Genomic DNA, 12,570 nt, shown 5'->3' with positions numbered 1-12,570 from the left:
TAGAGCATTTAAATTAAGGCTTTTTGTTTTAAATGTTATTACCATTCATTTAAGGACAATGATAATCAGTGGACTAGTTATTTTTCTATGCACGCCCTTGATATGAGTATTAAATAAAAGCATTGCAGGGAAGAATACAAAAATAAAATGACAACTCTAAATCCAATATGGCGGACTGCCCAAGATGGCGGATTAATTATTTTTACATACTCCTATAATTTGGGTATCAAATGAATGAATTTGGATTTAGCGTCTTGTCGTATCGCGTGCCCAATACAACTTCGCCGTCATGGCTTATTTCTTACTGACATAGCAAAAGTAATAAGTTTTTAATTAAAAATTAAACCGCCTTCAAAAACCAAATAATAATTTAACATTATGTATATGTATACAGGTTACCGATTTTCGATTCGGCGAATAAAATAAAAAAATACAAACACAATCAGACAAGATTAAATAAAACAAACATAAAATGCGACAGAAATATATTCCGAAATTTAAAAGAAAATCATGAATTCAACAAATGCAAATCATAGTAAACTTGTGTTTACTTTCTGCCTGGGCGGCACGCCATACAGCCTCGTTTAGACTCCTCGAGTCCATCACCGTCAGCACTGCTGACCGCATGGGGCGCCACCACGTCATCCACGTTGACCGCGTCATGTTTGTATTCTGCAGCTAGAAAGTACATCACATCATCAGGGATAGTGCAATACTGCGTAAGTGAAGAAAACGTCACAATTAAAATACCGTCCAGTCCGTGGGGAAAGGCGGACGGTTATGTTGGGCTCTACCGGTATTATGAGCCAGCATTAGATCACACTATAGCACCATACCAACCAACACCCCGCGATGGTCTTCTAGCGCTTAAGGGGCGGCTGCAGACACCTCAAGCGAAGGGCGGCCTTATAACCACCGCAACCATTCTTGTGTGGTACATTACCTCAGCAATGGACGTTAACGCGGACGGAACGGAGAGCAAAAGGTTCACATGCACTTTTCAGTATTTTTTTGCAGGATTCATGACTAAAACCAACATTTGTAAGGAACAGTCAGTTCCTTCATGAACTGCAGATGTACAAGTTAAACACTTACAGACTTCGGCATCCTCCACAGCGTTGGCTTGTCCGATCACAGCGACCTGCAAGTACAGGACATTCATATTGTTTTCAAGTTGAACTGCTAAAGTCGAACCTATTAATTATCTATTAGGGCTGAGCTACGATTAGCCGCCCGGGCGGCAACGCGAACGGTTTGGTGCGGAGCGGCGAGCGGCAGCGACGAGCGAGCGAGACAGATGTACGTGTGAATAGGAAACATGCTCGATACAGAGGAGTGTGGATAGCTGGGTCGCTACTCAGCGTCCGTGGCGTCGGAGTCGCGCCGCCGTGCCACTTGCCGCACCGCTCGCCGCTACCGACCCGTAAAATATGGGGCGCTCAGTGGACAAAGTGTGTGCGGAATATAGGGTAAATAATTATAAGGAATCACAGAAGTTATAGTCTATAATATACAGAATATGACTTACCAGGACGAGCAGAGCGAGAGTGAGCACTAGACGGTTCATGTTGGTTGTTTTCTCGTCGACGACTTGAATGATCCCTCGACTGTTGCCGCGTCTTTTATACCGATGCATTATTTGCAATTCGCTAAACTTTGCATTTGTTTCAATACTAAAATATAAGGAAAACAAGCATAAAAATTAAATTATTTTTACATTATTTAATTAAAGTGCAAATAAAATTCATAATCATATAATAACATAACTATTCACTCACATTAATTATGGACAATTGTAAGCAGCTAAACAAATATTGCAATAAAAATATTGGCAATTGGTTTTTCCATCTTTAAAATTACCTAATCGCGTATCGGAGTCAGGAAGTTGACCGTGTGACATCCCCGTACCTAGGAGAGCATGAAAAGTCGTTGGTCCTGCTCCTGATCTCCCTTCGGTCATGTCGGTTCAAACAGTTGTTGCGTAATTTAAACCGTTTGACAGCACATGCTTTTGCTATTGGTATGATATATTTTATATCCGCCCAGATAGCTACCGTACAGACGAGGTTAAAACCCGCCATAGTGGCCCACGTAAGCGTGTAGCATTCCGGCATCAGCCTTTGTATATTCGGTTCCAACAGAACAGTATGATTGTGTCGACTGCCAAGGGGCAGTCATCTCTCGTCAGCCTACATTCTATTGGACCCCACTCCACTTACCATTAGGTGTAGTGCGGTAACTTTTTTGTGACTGCGTAAAAAAAACATCATTTGAGATCTTGGATGTCCTTCCTTATGTCCGTAAGCTACTTTCTATTCCGGGAAAATATATAGTCGGACTTATATCCTGGAAAACTCTTAGACACGGGCGAACTCGTGAGCATAAGATATTATAAACATATATAATTTAAGCTGTGCGTTTTTGTCGAGACCACGGCAAAGTAAACTCACTGCACCTGATGGTAAGTGAAGATATATTCCCAAAACATGTCGAACGGCAAGAGATAAACATGTCCAGACGGTCGGCACAGTTATGCCGGCCTGCTTAATTGCTTCTTCTCGCTCCGCTCGAAAGACCCGAAGTTATAAGAAGGGAGGAACATGTATTCTGCCGAACTGCTCCACAGCTTAATGGTCCGTTGGAAATACAAATTACTGAACCTTACGGTTCTAACCGGGGCGGGAGAGACCACGAGGCTGTGGGGTCGCGATCCAGGACGCATGATTCTGTTAAGTAAAGGAGAGGATAGGATAAGGTAACACAATTCTTCAGAGCCCTCGCCGTGTACAGATGCTAGAATACACTGAGTGAGGCGAGTGACCGGGCGTGAAATACCTCCGCACCCTGTTCAGAATTCCGATCGCACTCGATATGGGTCCTTGGATTCAGATCGCAGCATAAATCCATACCGAGGATCTTGAGACTATTCCGTATTGCAAGTGGAGTACCCCGAAGATTTGGAACTTCTTATTTTTGATTTTGCTGTTACTTGGCTATCAAGTTCATAAAGAAATTGGCTGTAGGGCGTTTTGTACGGTAAATTATATTCTTTAATCTTTTGTCTACTTCAGACGGAATACCTTCTTCTTCACATCGAGTCATATTTTGCGTTGCAATATAATTTTAGGTAAATATTTTTATTAAATTTCCTTGTTTAATATCGAGACAAGTGTTTGGCGCATTGCAAATAATGCATCGGTATAAAAGACGGGGTAACAGTCGAGGGATCATTCAAGTCGTCGACGAGAAAACAACCAACATGAACCGTCTAGTGCTCGCTCTCGCTGTGCTCGTCCTGGTAAGTCATATTCTGTATATTATAGACTATAAATTCTGTCAGGCCTTATTATTATTTACCATATATTCCACATACAATTTGTCCGCTTTGCGCCCCATATTTTACGGGTCGGTAGCGGCGAGCGGTGCGGCAAGTGGCACGGCGGCGCGACTCCGACGCCACGGACGCTGAGTAGCGACCCAGCTATCCATACTCCTCTGTATCGAGCATGTTTCCTATTCACCCGTACACCTGTCTCGCTCCCTCGTCGCTGCCGCTCCCCGCTCGGCACAAAACCGCTCGCGTTGCCGCCCGGGCGGCTAATCTTATATATAGTTAATAGGTTCGACTTTATCAGTTCAATTTGAAAACAATATGAATGTTCTGTACTTGCAGGTCGCTGTGATCGGACAAGCCAACGCTGTGGATGATGCCGAAGTCTGTAAGTGTATAGTATATTATTGTACAAACCCGTCATGATGGCATAAGTTGTGTTCCGGGATCAGCATGTGTGGACTGACAAGAGATGAATTTCCCTCTATTTGGAGCTCACTCTTCTTCCTGTTTGGTAGAGTTGGGTGAAACAATATTATGAGGTGTGGTAACGAGCGGCTGTTTCGGAGCTGAGCTCTCTCGATACGGCACAATCCTAAATACTTACGACTAGTTTCTTTGTCGACAGTTACAATCAAACTTAGTATTACTTTTGGCTATATGACGTTTGTGTTGTGGCAGCTCTTATGGGTTTAACTTGTACATCTACAGTTCATGAGGAACTAACTTTTCTTTACAAATTTTTGTTTTGAAGTCATCAATCTGTCAATATATTACTGAAACATGCATGAGAATAAGCACCTATACTACTGATTGCTCTCCGCTCCGTCCGCGTTAACGTCCATTGCTGGGCTAATGTACCACACAATAACGGTTTTTTTACGTAGGTAAATCGTCAGTTGACTATCTCCCGCCTTGGGATGGGCGGGAGGGCGTGTCAGACTTTTACCGACTAAGAACCTACGGTGTTCCCAACCTTTGCCTATGTGCCTAGGTCCAAGATCCGGTGGCATTGAGACCTAGGCAGGCACCAGCCCTAAGGAGCCCCGCAAATTACTCTGACACTGCTCTTCGAGGCGCGCGTGGAACACTACGCGCCGAACACACGGGCCGTTGGGGTGTTTCGGGCGACGGGCTACCCAATGCTCGTCACCCGACGGTCCGCGCCTACGGAGGCCGACGATCCTCAGCAGACGTTCGACGCCCGCGTCTTGTGCGTCTGCCGTGGCGGATGGGACGTTGGGCGCTTTGGCGCCGTATCCGCTCCGCCACCTCCTTTGCGAGCATCACGTCCTCGCAGAAGGAGGTGACTGCGTCCCACTCTCTCGCCCCGGAGCATGGCTTCTACCAGGCCCCGACGCGAGAGGTCTCCGCCACCGATGGCCGTTGTGAGAACACGGCGGGGCTCAGCCCAAGCTGGGCATACCTCCACCGTATGCTCCACCGTGTCCTCCGGCCGATCCGCACAGTAAAAAAAAAAAACACGCGGGCGTATCCTCCACCCGGATCCGATACAGGTACCTGCCGAAGCAGCCGTGACCGGTCAGTACCTGCGTCGTCCGGAATGAGAGGACGCCGTGACGTCTCGTCAGCCACACCTCGAAGAGGGGACTTACCGCCGCTATAGTGGCGTGCCCAACACAATAACGGTTGCGGTGGTTATAAGGCCGCCCTTCGCCTGAGGTGTCCGCAGCCGCCCCTCACGCGCTAGAGGACCATCGCGGGGTGTTGGTTGGTATGCTGATATAGTGTGAGCTAATGCTGGCTCGTAATACCGGTGGAGCCCAACATAACCGTCCGCCTTTCTCCACGGACTGAACGGTATTTTAATTGTGATGTTTTCCTCACTTACGCAGTATTGCAGTATCCCTGATGATGTGATGTACTTTCTAGCTGCAGAATACAAACATGACGCGGTCAACGTGGATGACGTGGTGGCGCCCCATGCGGTCAGCAGTGCTGACGGTGATGGACTCGAGGAGTCTAAACGAGGCTGTATGGCGTGCCGCCCAGGCAGAAAGTAAACACAACTCTACCATGCTTTGCATTTGTTAAATTCATAATTTTCTTTTAAATTTCAAAATATATTTCTGTCGCAATTTTACATTCGTTTTATTTGACGTTATCTGATTGCCTTAGTTAGTTTTTCTTTTATTTTTGTTCACTGACTCCAAAATGTGTAACCGGTATATATGTAATGTTGAACATCGTGGCGCGTTTATGAAACGCGTTTGTGTTTAGAGCTTGTTATGACGTTACGCGTTAGCGGTGTGTCATCACATGTGACAAGTACGACTACCGCGCTGAGGTCCTGGGTTCGAATCCCGAGTCGGGCCAAAATAATTGTGACTGGCTTTTTCCATCTTAAAAATTACTCAGTCGCAGCTCGGAGTCAGGAAGTTGGCGGTGTGATACCGCCGTGCCTCGGAAAGCACGTAAAGCCGTTGGTCCTGTGCCAGATCTCTCTCCGGTAATGTCGGCTTGCCGTCTCACCGGACTATGCGAGTGAAGGAACAGAGAGTGCACCTGTGTACTGCGCACACACTTGTGCACTTAAATATATCCTGCGTACCTGGCTGATCTCTGTTGAGATTGGCCGCCGTGGCCGAAATTCGGCTAAGAGAGGTTATCGCATGTGGCATAGGAAATCTACGCCAAGCTTCACCTTGACGCATTGCTGTTTGCGACGCACTGCAGAGATGAAACTCTGGGGTTCAAATTGTGAACGCGCAAGGATCTGACTTCCACAAGATATAATAAGCAGGAAAATAAAATTTATGCAGTGTCCTCAGAACAATGACAACATAGCAGTGGCGAAGGGTGAAATTTTTCAAAAGGTAACCCGTGGCAATATAAATGCCTTAGTTAACATATCGCGGCTAATGTAACAGAAAATAAAATTTAAGAGAAACATTAATAAAGCCAAAAGGGAAGCCGGTAGGAATCGGGTTGTATGGACGCTTCGCCACTGCAACATAGTCTCAAATTTTTGTGGATTAAGAATAAAGTTTTAAATTAATTATTTTTGTTTCTTTTTTCATTTGCGATTTAAATTATTGTTAACAATAATATTGATTATTAGTCTTTTTAACTCAACAAAAGTTGTGAAACCATACGTATGTATACTTCGCCCGAACAAGCCGCTCGAACTGTGGCACTGGTGCAACTTGTGGGAAGGCTTGGATCAATGGACGAATGCTAGAAATTTAAATATAAACCAGTCTACAGTTTCTAGAGTATACGGAAGGTTTATAGAGACAGGTTCTTACAAAAGGAGGCCCGGTACCGGCAGAACTCGAGCAACCACCCGACGTGACGACCGACTTATTGTTTCAACTTCCTACGAAATCGTTTCCTCACTTCAGTAAACATTAAAACAGAGCTGAATGCAGTGCGTGGAGTAAATGTGTGTGTACGAACAATAAGAAGGAGGCTTAAGGAGGCGGCAATCATCCCTTATAGACCAGCAAATGGTCCAAAGCTGTCTTCAGCTCACAGACAAGCTTGTTTAAGATTTGTGCGTGAACATCTTAATTGTGCTGAAGAGCAACGGGCCTCCATACTGTTCACCGATGAGTGTAGGACATGTTTAAATGGTGCAGACGGTCGCAGAAGAATATCTCTTCGACGTGAGAAGAGATATGCTCAGAGTTGCATTGAGCAGCTAGTCCATTGAAAAGTTACATTTGGGGTTGCGTTTTTTAGAGGACGCAATTTTATTTTTTTGAAGTGTAGGGGGGATCAGTGTAAAGCTAAAACCAAGGTTGTGGGGTCGCCACCCTTGTCCCACGGCCACCATCTTGAAAATAGGGGTTAAAATGGTTTTTACGATGTATCTCTTAAACTATTTATCTGACAAAAAAAATGTATAAACATTTTTTGTTGCAAATTAAATTCTCTACAACTTTAGTCCAGTAATTTTTTGTCCCCCCCGTGACCATGAAGGCTGCAAAGTCTTCGAAACGTCGGGAGAAAATAATAATATAAAAAACCGCGATAAAATCCGTTTAAATAGTTTTTATTTCAATATATACTTGTTATGTGAAATTATTTTTTGGTTTTGAGTGGTTTTGAAGGCTGTTTAATTTTTTGTTAAAATTATTTTTATTTATTATAAAGACTATTGCTACAATTAACACCAACCAAAACCAATTATGGTAATATGTATCGTTTTTGTTCAAATTCAAAAATAATTGTTCTTTCCAGTATACAAATATACACTAAAGGACGTGATACCATGCTGTTATGAAGTTAACGAGCCAAACTATTGGTTTCAATTTTGATTTGGATAAAAAGTTTCAACTTGGTTAAAATTATTATTTCATAGGCCCGTCTTAAACATATATACAGTCTATGAGTCCGTCAACTCATTATATCCCATGGGACCAAATAATTGGGATAAAAAGTAGTTTATGTGTTGATCTAGGACATCGTCTATATTTCATTCAAATCCGTTAAGTTGTTTCTGGGTTGCCTTCTAACAAACATCCAAACATTTTCACAAATTTTCTTAATTTATAATATTAATAAAAAGAACATGATGTAACAAAGAAAAATATTTAATAATAAAAGAAGCAGAGGTAAATGAAACAGAATTACAGCTAGATCACAATAGACATACAAATAACAAAATCAAAGAAGCTACCATTAAGAAGAAAAATCGGTAATGGCGTAACAAACCACGTCACGGACAGTTTCCTAAAGAAGCACTTGACTATACTTATATACATAGATAAAGGCCAGCCATTCAAATGGCTAATAATGCTACAAGCTCCCTCGATAGAAACTAGATCCAAGATCAGGCAGTCACGACGTAACAACACAAGCGTGACATCCTCAAGTTACCAATAGATGGTAAATGTCGTCTATGTGCTACTAAAGACGCTATAACGCAGCATATCATCTGAGTTTGTGAAAAGCTAACAGGGAATTCTTACATCAATAGACACAATAATATTGTACAATGCATCTATTGGTTTCTTGCTCGAAAACACAATATAGAGGTTAACAAAATATGGTGGCAAGAAAATTTAACCTACTTGAACATAGTAGAAAATAAAACAACTAAAATAATGTGGGAAATTCCATTTCAGACAGATGTCACTGTAAAACTTAATAGACCAGATTTAATGCATGATGTAGATAAAGTTAACAATTTCACCTATCTCATAGATGTTACGGTTCCTTCAGATTACAATATAGGAGCAAAGGCAATAGAAAAACTTAATAAATACCGCCTACTCAAAACTGTAATCAGGCGTTTATGGAACACGCAAACATAGATCATCCGTATAGTAATAGGTTCAACTGGTATAGTAACAAAAAGTTTATCCAGATATATCAACACGTTATATTCTACCATAGATATCAACCTCCAAAAGCAAGCAGCAATCCATACGTCTATAATAATGAGCAGAATGTTAGAGGACACGTTCTTCGTACACGGGGAATAACAGAAAGACTGAATTACCTCTTCCCTGAAGATATCATGGCGGGTGGCCATAATAAACCCGAGCAAAAAAACTCGAGTCAGAGAAAACACTGAAAGTAAAAATAAGAAGTAAGATTATATTAATATTATTATTATTTTGTTAACCCCGTATTGTATTGTTTTATAAGTAGAATAAAGGTATGCTTTTTCAAGCGACTTAAGAAATGGATAAGCTCAATTCAAGGTGTATGTTGGAATGTTCGTTACCTCAGATCACGATCATTTATTAACCGATTTGGAAAATTCCTTTTTAGCGACTTCAATAAAAGGAGGAGGTTCTCAATTCGATTCTTTTTTTTTTACTAAGCTAACAAAGTAAAAAATAAAAACATTTTAACAAAAATTATACCGCCTTCAAAAACAACTAAAAACCAAAAATAATTTTAAATAACCTTTATACTTGTTATCAATTGTGGCGTCGGTGAACAATAACAAAAGGAAAACCAGACAATTTAGACAATGTTAAATAAAACGAACATAAAATGCGACAGAAATATATTTTGAAATTTAAAAGAAAATCATCAATTTAACAAGGGCAAAGCATGGTAGAGTTGTGTTTACTTTCTGCCTGGGCGACACGCCATACAGCCTCGTTTAGACTCCTCGAGTCCATCACCGTCAGCACTGCTGACTGCATGGGGCGCCACCACGTCATCCACGTTGACCGCGTCATGTTTGTATTCTGCAGCTAGAGAGTACATCACATCATTAGGGATAGTGTAATACTGCGTAAGTGAGGAAAACGTTACAATTAAAATACGGTCCAGTCCGCGGGGAAAGGCGGACGATTATGTTGAGCTCCACCGGTATTACGAGCCAGCATTAGATCACACTATACTGGCATACCGACTAATACACATAAGGGACGGCTGCGGACACCTCAGGCGAAGTGCCCCCTCATAACCACCGCAACCGAACCTTACTCCAGCAATAGACGTTAACGCGGACGGTGCGGGGAGCTAACAGTTGTATAGGTACTTATTCACAAGCATTTTTGCAGTAATATGTTGCCGGATTGATGATTTAACTAAACTAGTCGTAAGTATTAAGGAATTGTGCCGTCTCGAGAGAGCTCAGCTCCGAAACAGTCGCTCGTTACGACACCTGATAATATACGAGCATGGTAAAGGGACCCAACTGTACCAAACGAGAAGAATAGTGAGCTCCAAATAGAGGGAAATCCATCTCTTGACAGTCCACACACGCTGATGCCGGGACGCAACTTACGAGGGCCATCATGGCGAGTGTTACACCTTGTATACGGTCGCTACTCGGCCGGATTTGATATCCTTCTACCAGCACTGGAGACAGCTCCGGTCTGAAGGGAACGACGTTGTTCAATAATATACTAAACACTTACAGACTTCGGTATCCTCCACAGCGTTGGCTTGTCCGATCACAGCGACCTGCAAGTACAGAACATTCATATTGTTTTCAAGTTGAACTGATAAAGTCAAACCTATTAACTATATATAAGGGTTGAGTTACGATAAGCCGCCCGGGCGGCAACGTGAACGGTTTTGTGCCGAGCGGCGAGCGGCAGCGACGAGCGAGCGAGACAGATGTACGGGTGAATAGGAAACATGCTCGATACAGAGGAGTGTAGATAGCTGGGTCGCTACTCAGCGTCCGTGGCGTCGGAGTCGCGCCGCCGTGCCACTTGCCGCACCGCTCGCCGCTACCGACCCGTAAAATACGGGGCGCTAAGTGGACAAAGTGTGTGCGGAATATAGGGTAAATAATTATAAGCATTACAGAAGTTATAGTCTATAATATACAGAATATGACTTACCAGGACGAGCAGAGTGAGAGTGAGCACTAGACGGTTCATGTTGGTTGTTTTCTCGTCGACGACTTGAATGATCTCTCGCTTGTTGCCGCGTCTTTTATACCGATGCATTATTTGCAATTCGCTAAACTTTGCATTTGTATCAATAGTAAAATATAAGGAAAACAAGCACAAAAATGAAATTATTTTTACATTATTTAATTAAAGTGCAAATAAAATTCATAATCATGAAATAACATAACTATTCACTCACTTTAATTATGAACAATTGTAAGCAGCTAAATAAATATTGCAATAAAAATATTGGCAACTTTGTTTTTCCATCTTTAAAATTATCTAATCGCGGATCGGAGTCAGGAAGTTGGCCGTGTGATACCCTCGTGCCTCGGAGAGTCATTGGTCATTGCGCCTGATCTCCCTCCGGTCGTGTCGGATTGCCATCTCAAAGGACTATGAGAGCGAAGAAACAGTTGTTGCGTAATTGAAACCGTTTGACAGCACATGCTTTTGGTGGTGATAAGATATGTTTTATATCCGCCCGGATAGCTACCATACAGAAGAGGTTAAAACCCGCCATAGTGGCCCACGTAAGTGTGTCGCATTCCGGCATCAGCCTTTGTATATTCGGTTCCAACAGAACAGTATGATTGTGTCGACTGCCGAGGGGCAATCATCTCTCGTCAGACTACATTCTATTGGACCCTACTCCACTTACCATCAGATGCAATGTATATAAGCTACTTTCTATTCCAGAAAAATATACTAGAGTCGGACTTTTATCCTGGAATCTTAGACGCTGGCGAAATCGCGAGCGAAACGTATCATACACATACAGGGCGAATAACTTTTTTATCGGAGCCATGGCAGAGTGACCTCACTGCACCTGATGGTAAGTGAAGAGATCCCAAAAACATGTCGACCGGCAAGAGATAAATATCCCCGGACGGTCGGCACAGTTGTGCCGGCCTGTTTAATTGCTTATTCTCGCTCGGTTTGAAGAACCCCAAGTTGTAGAATTTTTTTTTCAAGAAATTGGGGCATTTTATTTTTACTTTTGCTGTAACTTTGTTATCAAGTTCATTAAGAAATTCGCCGAAGGGTGTTTTGTACGGTACATTATAATTATTAATTTATTGTCTTTTTCAGACGGAATACCTTCTTCAGATCGAGTCAAATTTTGCGTTGCAATTCAATTTTAAGCAAATGTTTTTATTAAATTTCCTTATTTGATATCGATACAAGTGTTTGACGAATTGCAAATAATGCATCGGTATAAAAGACGCGGCAACAGTCGAGGGATCATTCAAGTCGTCGACGAGAAAACAACCAACATGAACCGTCTAGTGCTCGCTCTCGCTCTGCTCGTCCTGGTAAGTCATATTCTGTATATTATAGACTATAACTTCTGCAATGCTTATAATTATTTACCACTTATTCCGCACACTCTTTGTCCACTTAGCGCCCCCTATTTTACGGGTCGGTAGCGGCGAGCGGTGCGGCAAGTGGCACGGCGGCGCGACTCCGACGCCACGGACGCTGAGTAGCGACCCAGCTGTCCACACTCCTCTGTATCGAGCATGTTTCCTATTCACCCGTACATCTGTCTCGCTCGCACGTCGCTGCTGCTCGCCGCTCGGTACAAAACCGTTCGCGTTGCCGCCCGGGCGGCTTATCGTAACTCAACCCTTATATATAGTTAATAGGTTCGACTTTATCAGTTCAACTTGAAAACAATATGAATGTTCTGTACTTGCAGGTCGCTGCGATCGGACAAGCCAACGCTGTGGAGGATGCCGAAGTCTGTAAGTGTTTAGTATATTATTGAACAACGTCGTTCAAGCAACTGAGTTCCTATAATCCTTAATACTTACGACTAGTTTCTTTGTCGACAGTTACAATCAAACTTAGTATTACTTTTGGCTATGTGACGTTTGTGTTGTGGCAGCTCTTATGGGTTTA

The 12,570-nt window shown here is 42.7% G+C and overlaps 3 long non-coding RNA genes across 3 annotated transcripts; 2 read left to right on the top strand and 1 right to left on the bottom strand.

Annotated features, from left to right (window-relative positions):
• The first annotated feature begins 684 nt into the window (after positions 1 to 684).
• LOC115453293 lies at positions 685 to 11,959 on the top strand. Its single transcript, XR_003939554.2, has 3 exons — positions 685 to 719; positions 11,365 to 11,500; positions 11,758 to 11,959. It is a non-coding gene; the product is annotated as an uncharacterized LOC115453293 (long non-coding RNA).
• Positions 3,244 to 5,432, top strand: LOC119193630. Its single transcript, XR_005114005.1, has 3 exons — positions 3,244 to 3,298; positions 3,674 to 3,719; positions 5,225 to 5,432. It is a non-coding gene; the product is annotated as an uncharacterized LOC119193630 (long non-coding RNA).
• On the bottom strand, positions 9,303 to 10,673 carry LOC119193631. Its single transcript, XR_005114006.1, has 3 exons — positions 10,615 to 10,673; positions 10,183 to 10,228; positions 9,303 to 9,510 (listed from the first exon to the last, which is right to left on the bottom strand). It is a non-coding gene; the product is annotated as an uncharacterized LOC119193631 (long non-coding RNA).
• Positions 11,960 to 12,570: the final 611 nt, after the last annotated feature.

Source organism: Manduca sexta, unplaced genomic scaffold, assembly GCF_014839805.1.
Source record: "Manduca sexta isolate Smith_Timp_Sample1 unplaced genomic scaffold, JHU_Msex_v1.0 HiC_scaffold_81, whole genome shotgun sequence".
NCBI lineage: Eukaryota > Metazoa > Arthropoda > Insecta > Lepidoptera > Sphingidae > Manduca > Manduca sexta.
Note: the sequence above shows the minus strand (reverse complement) of the source record. Positions and strands in the feature narration are given on the sequence as shown.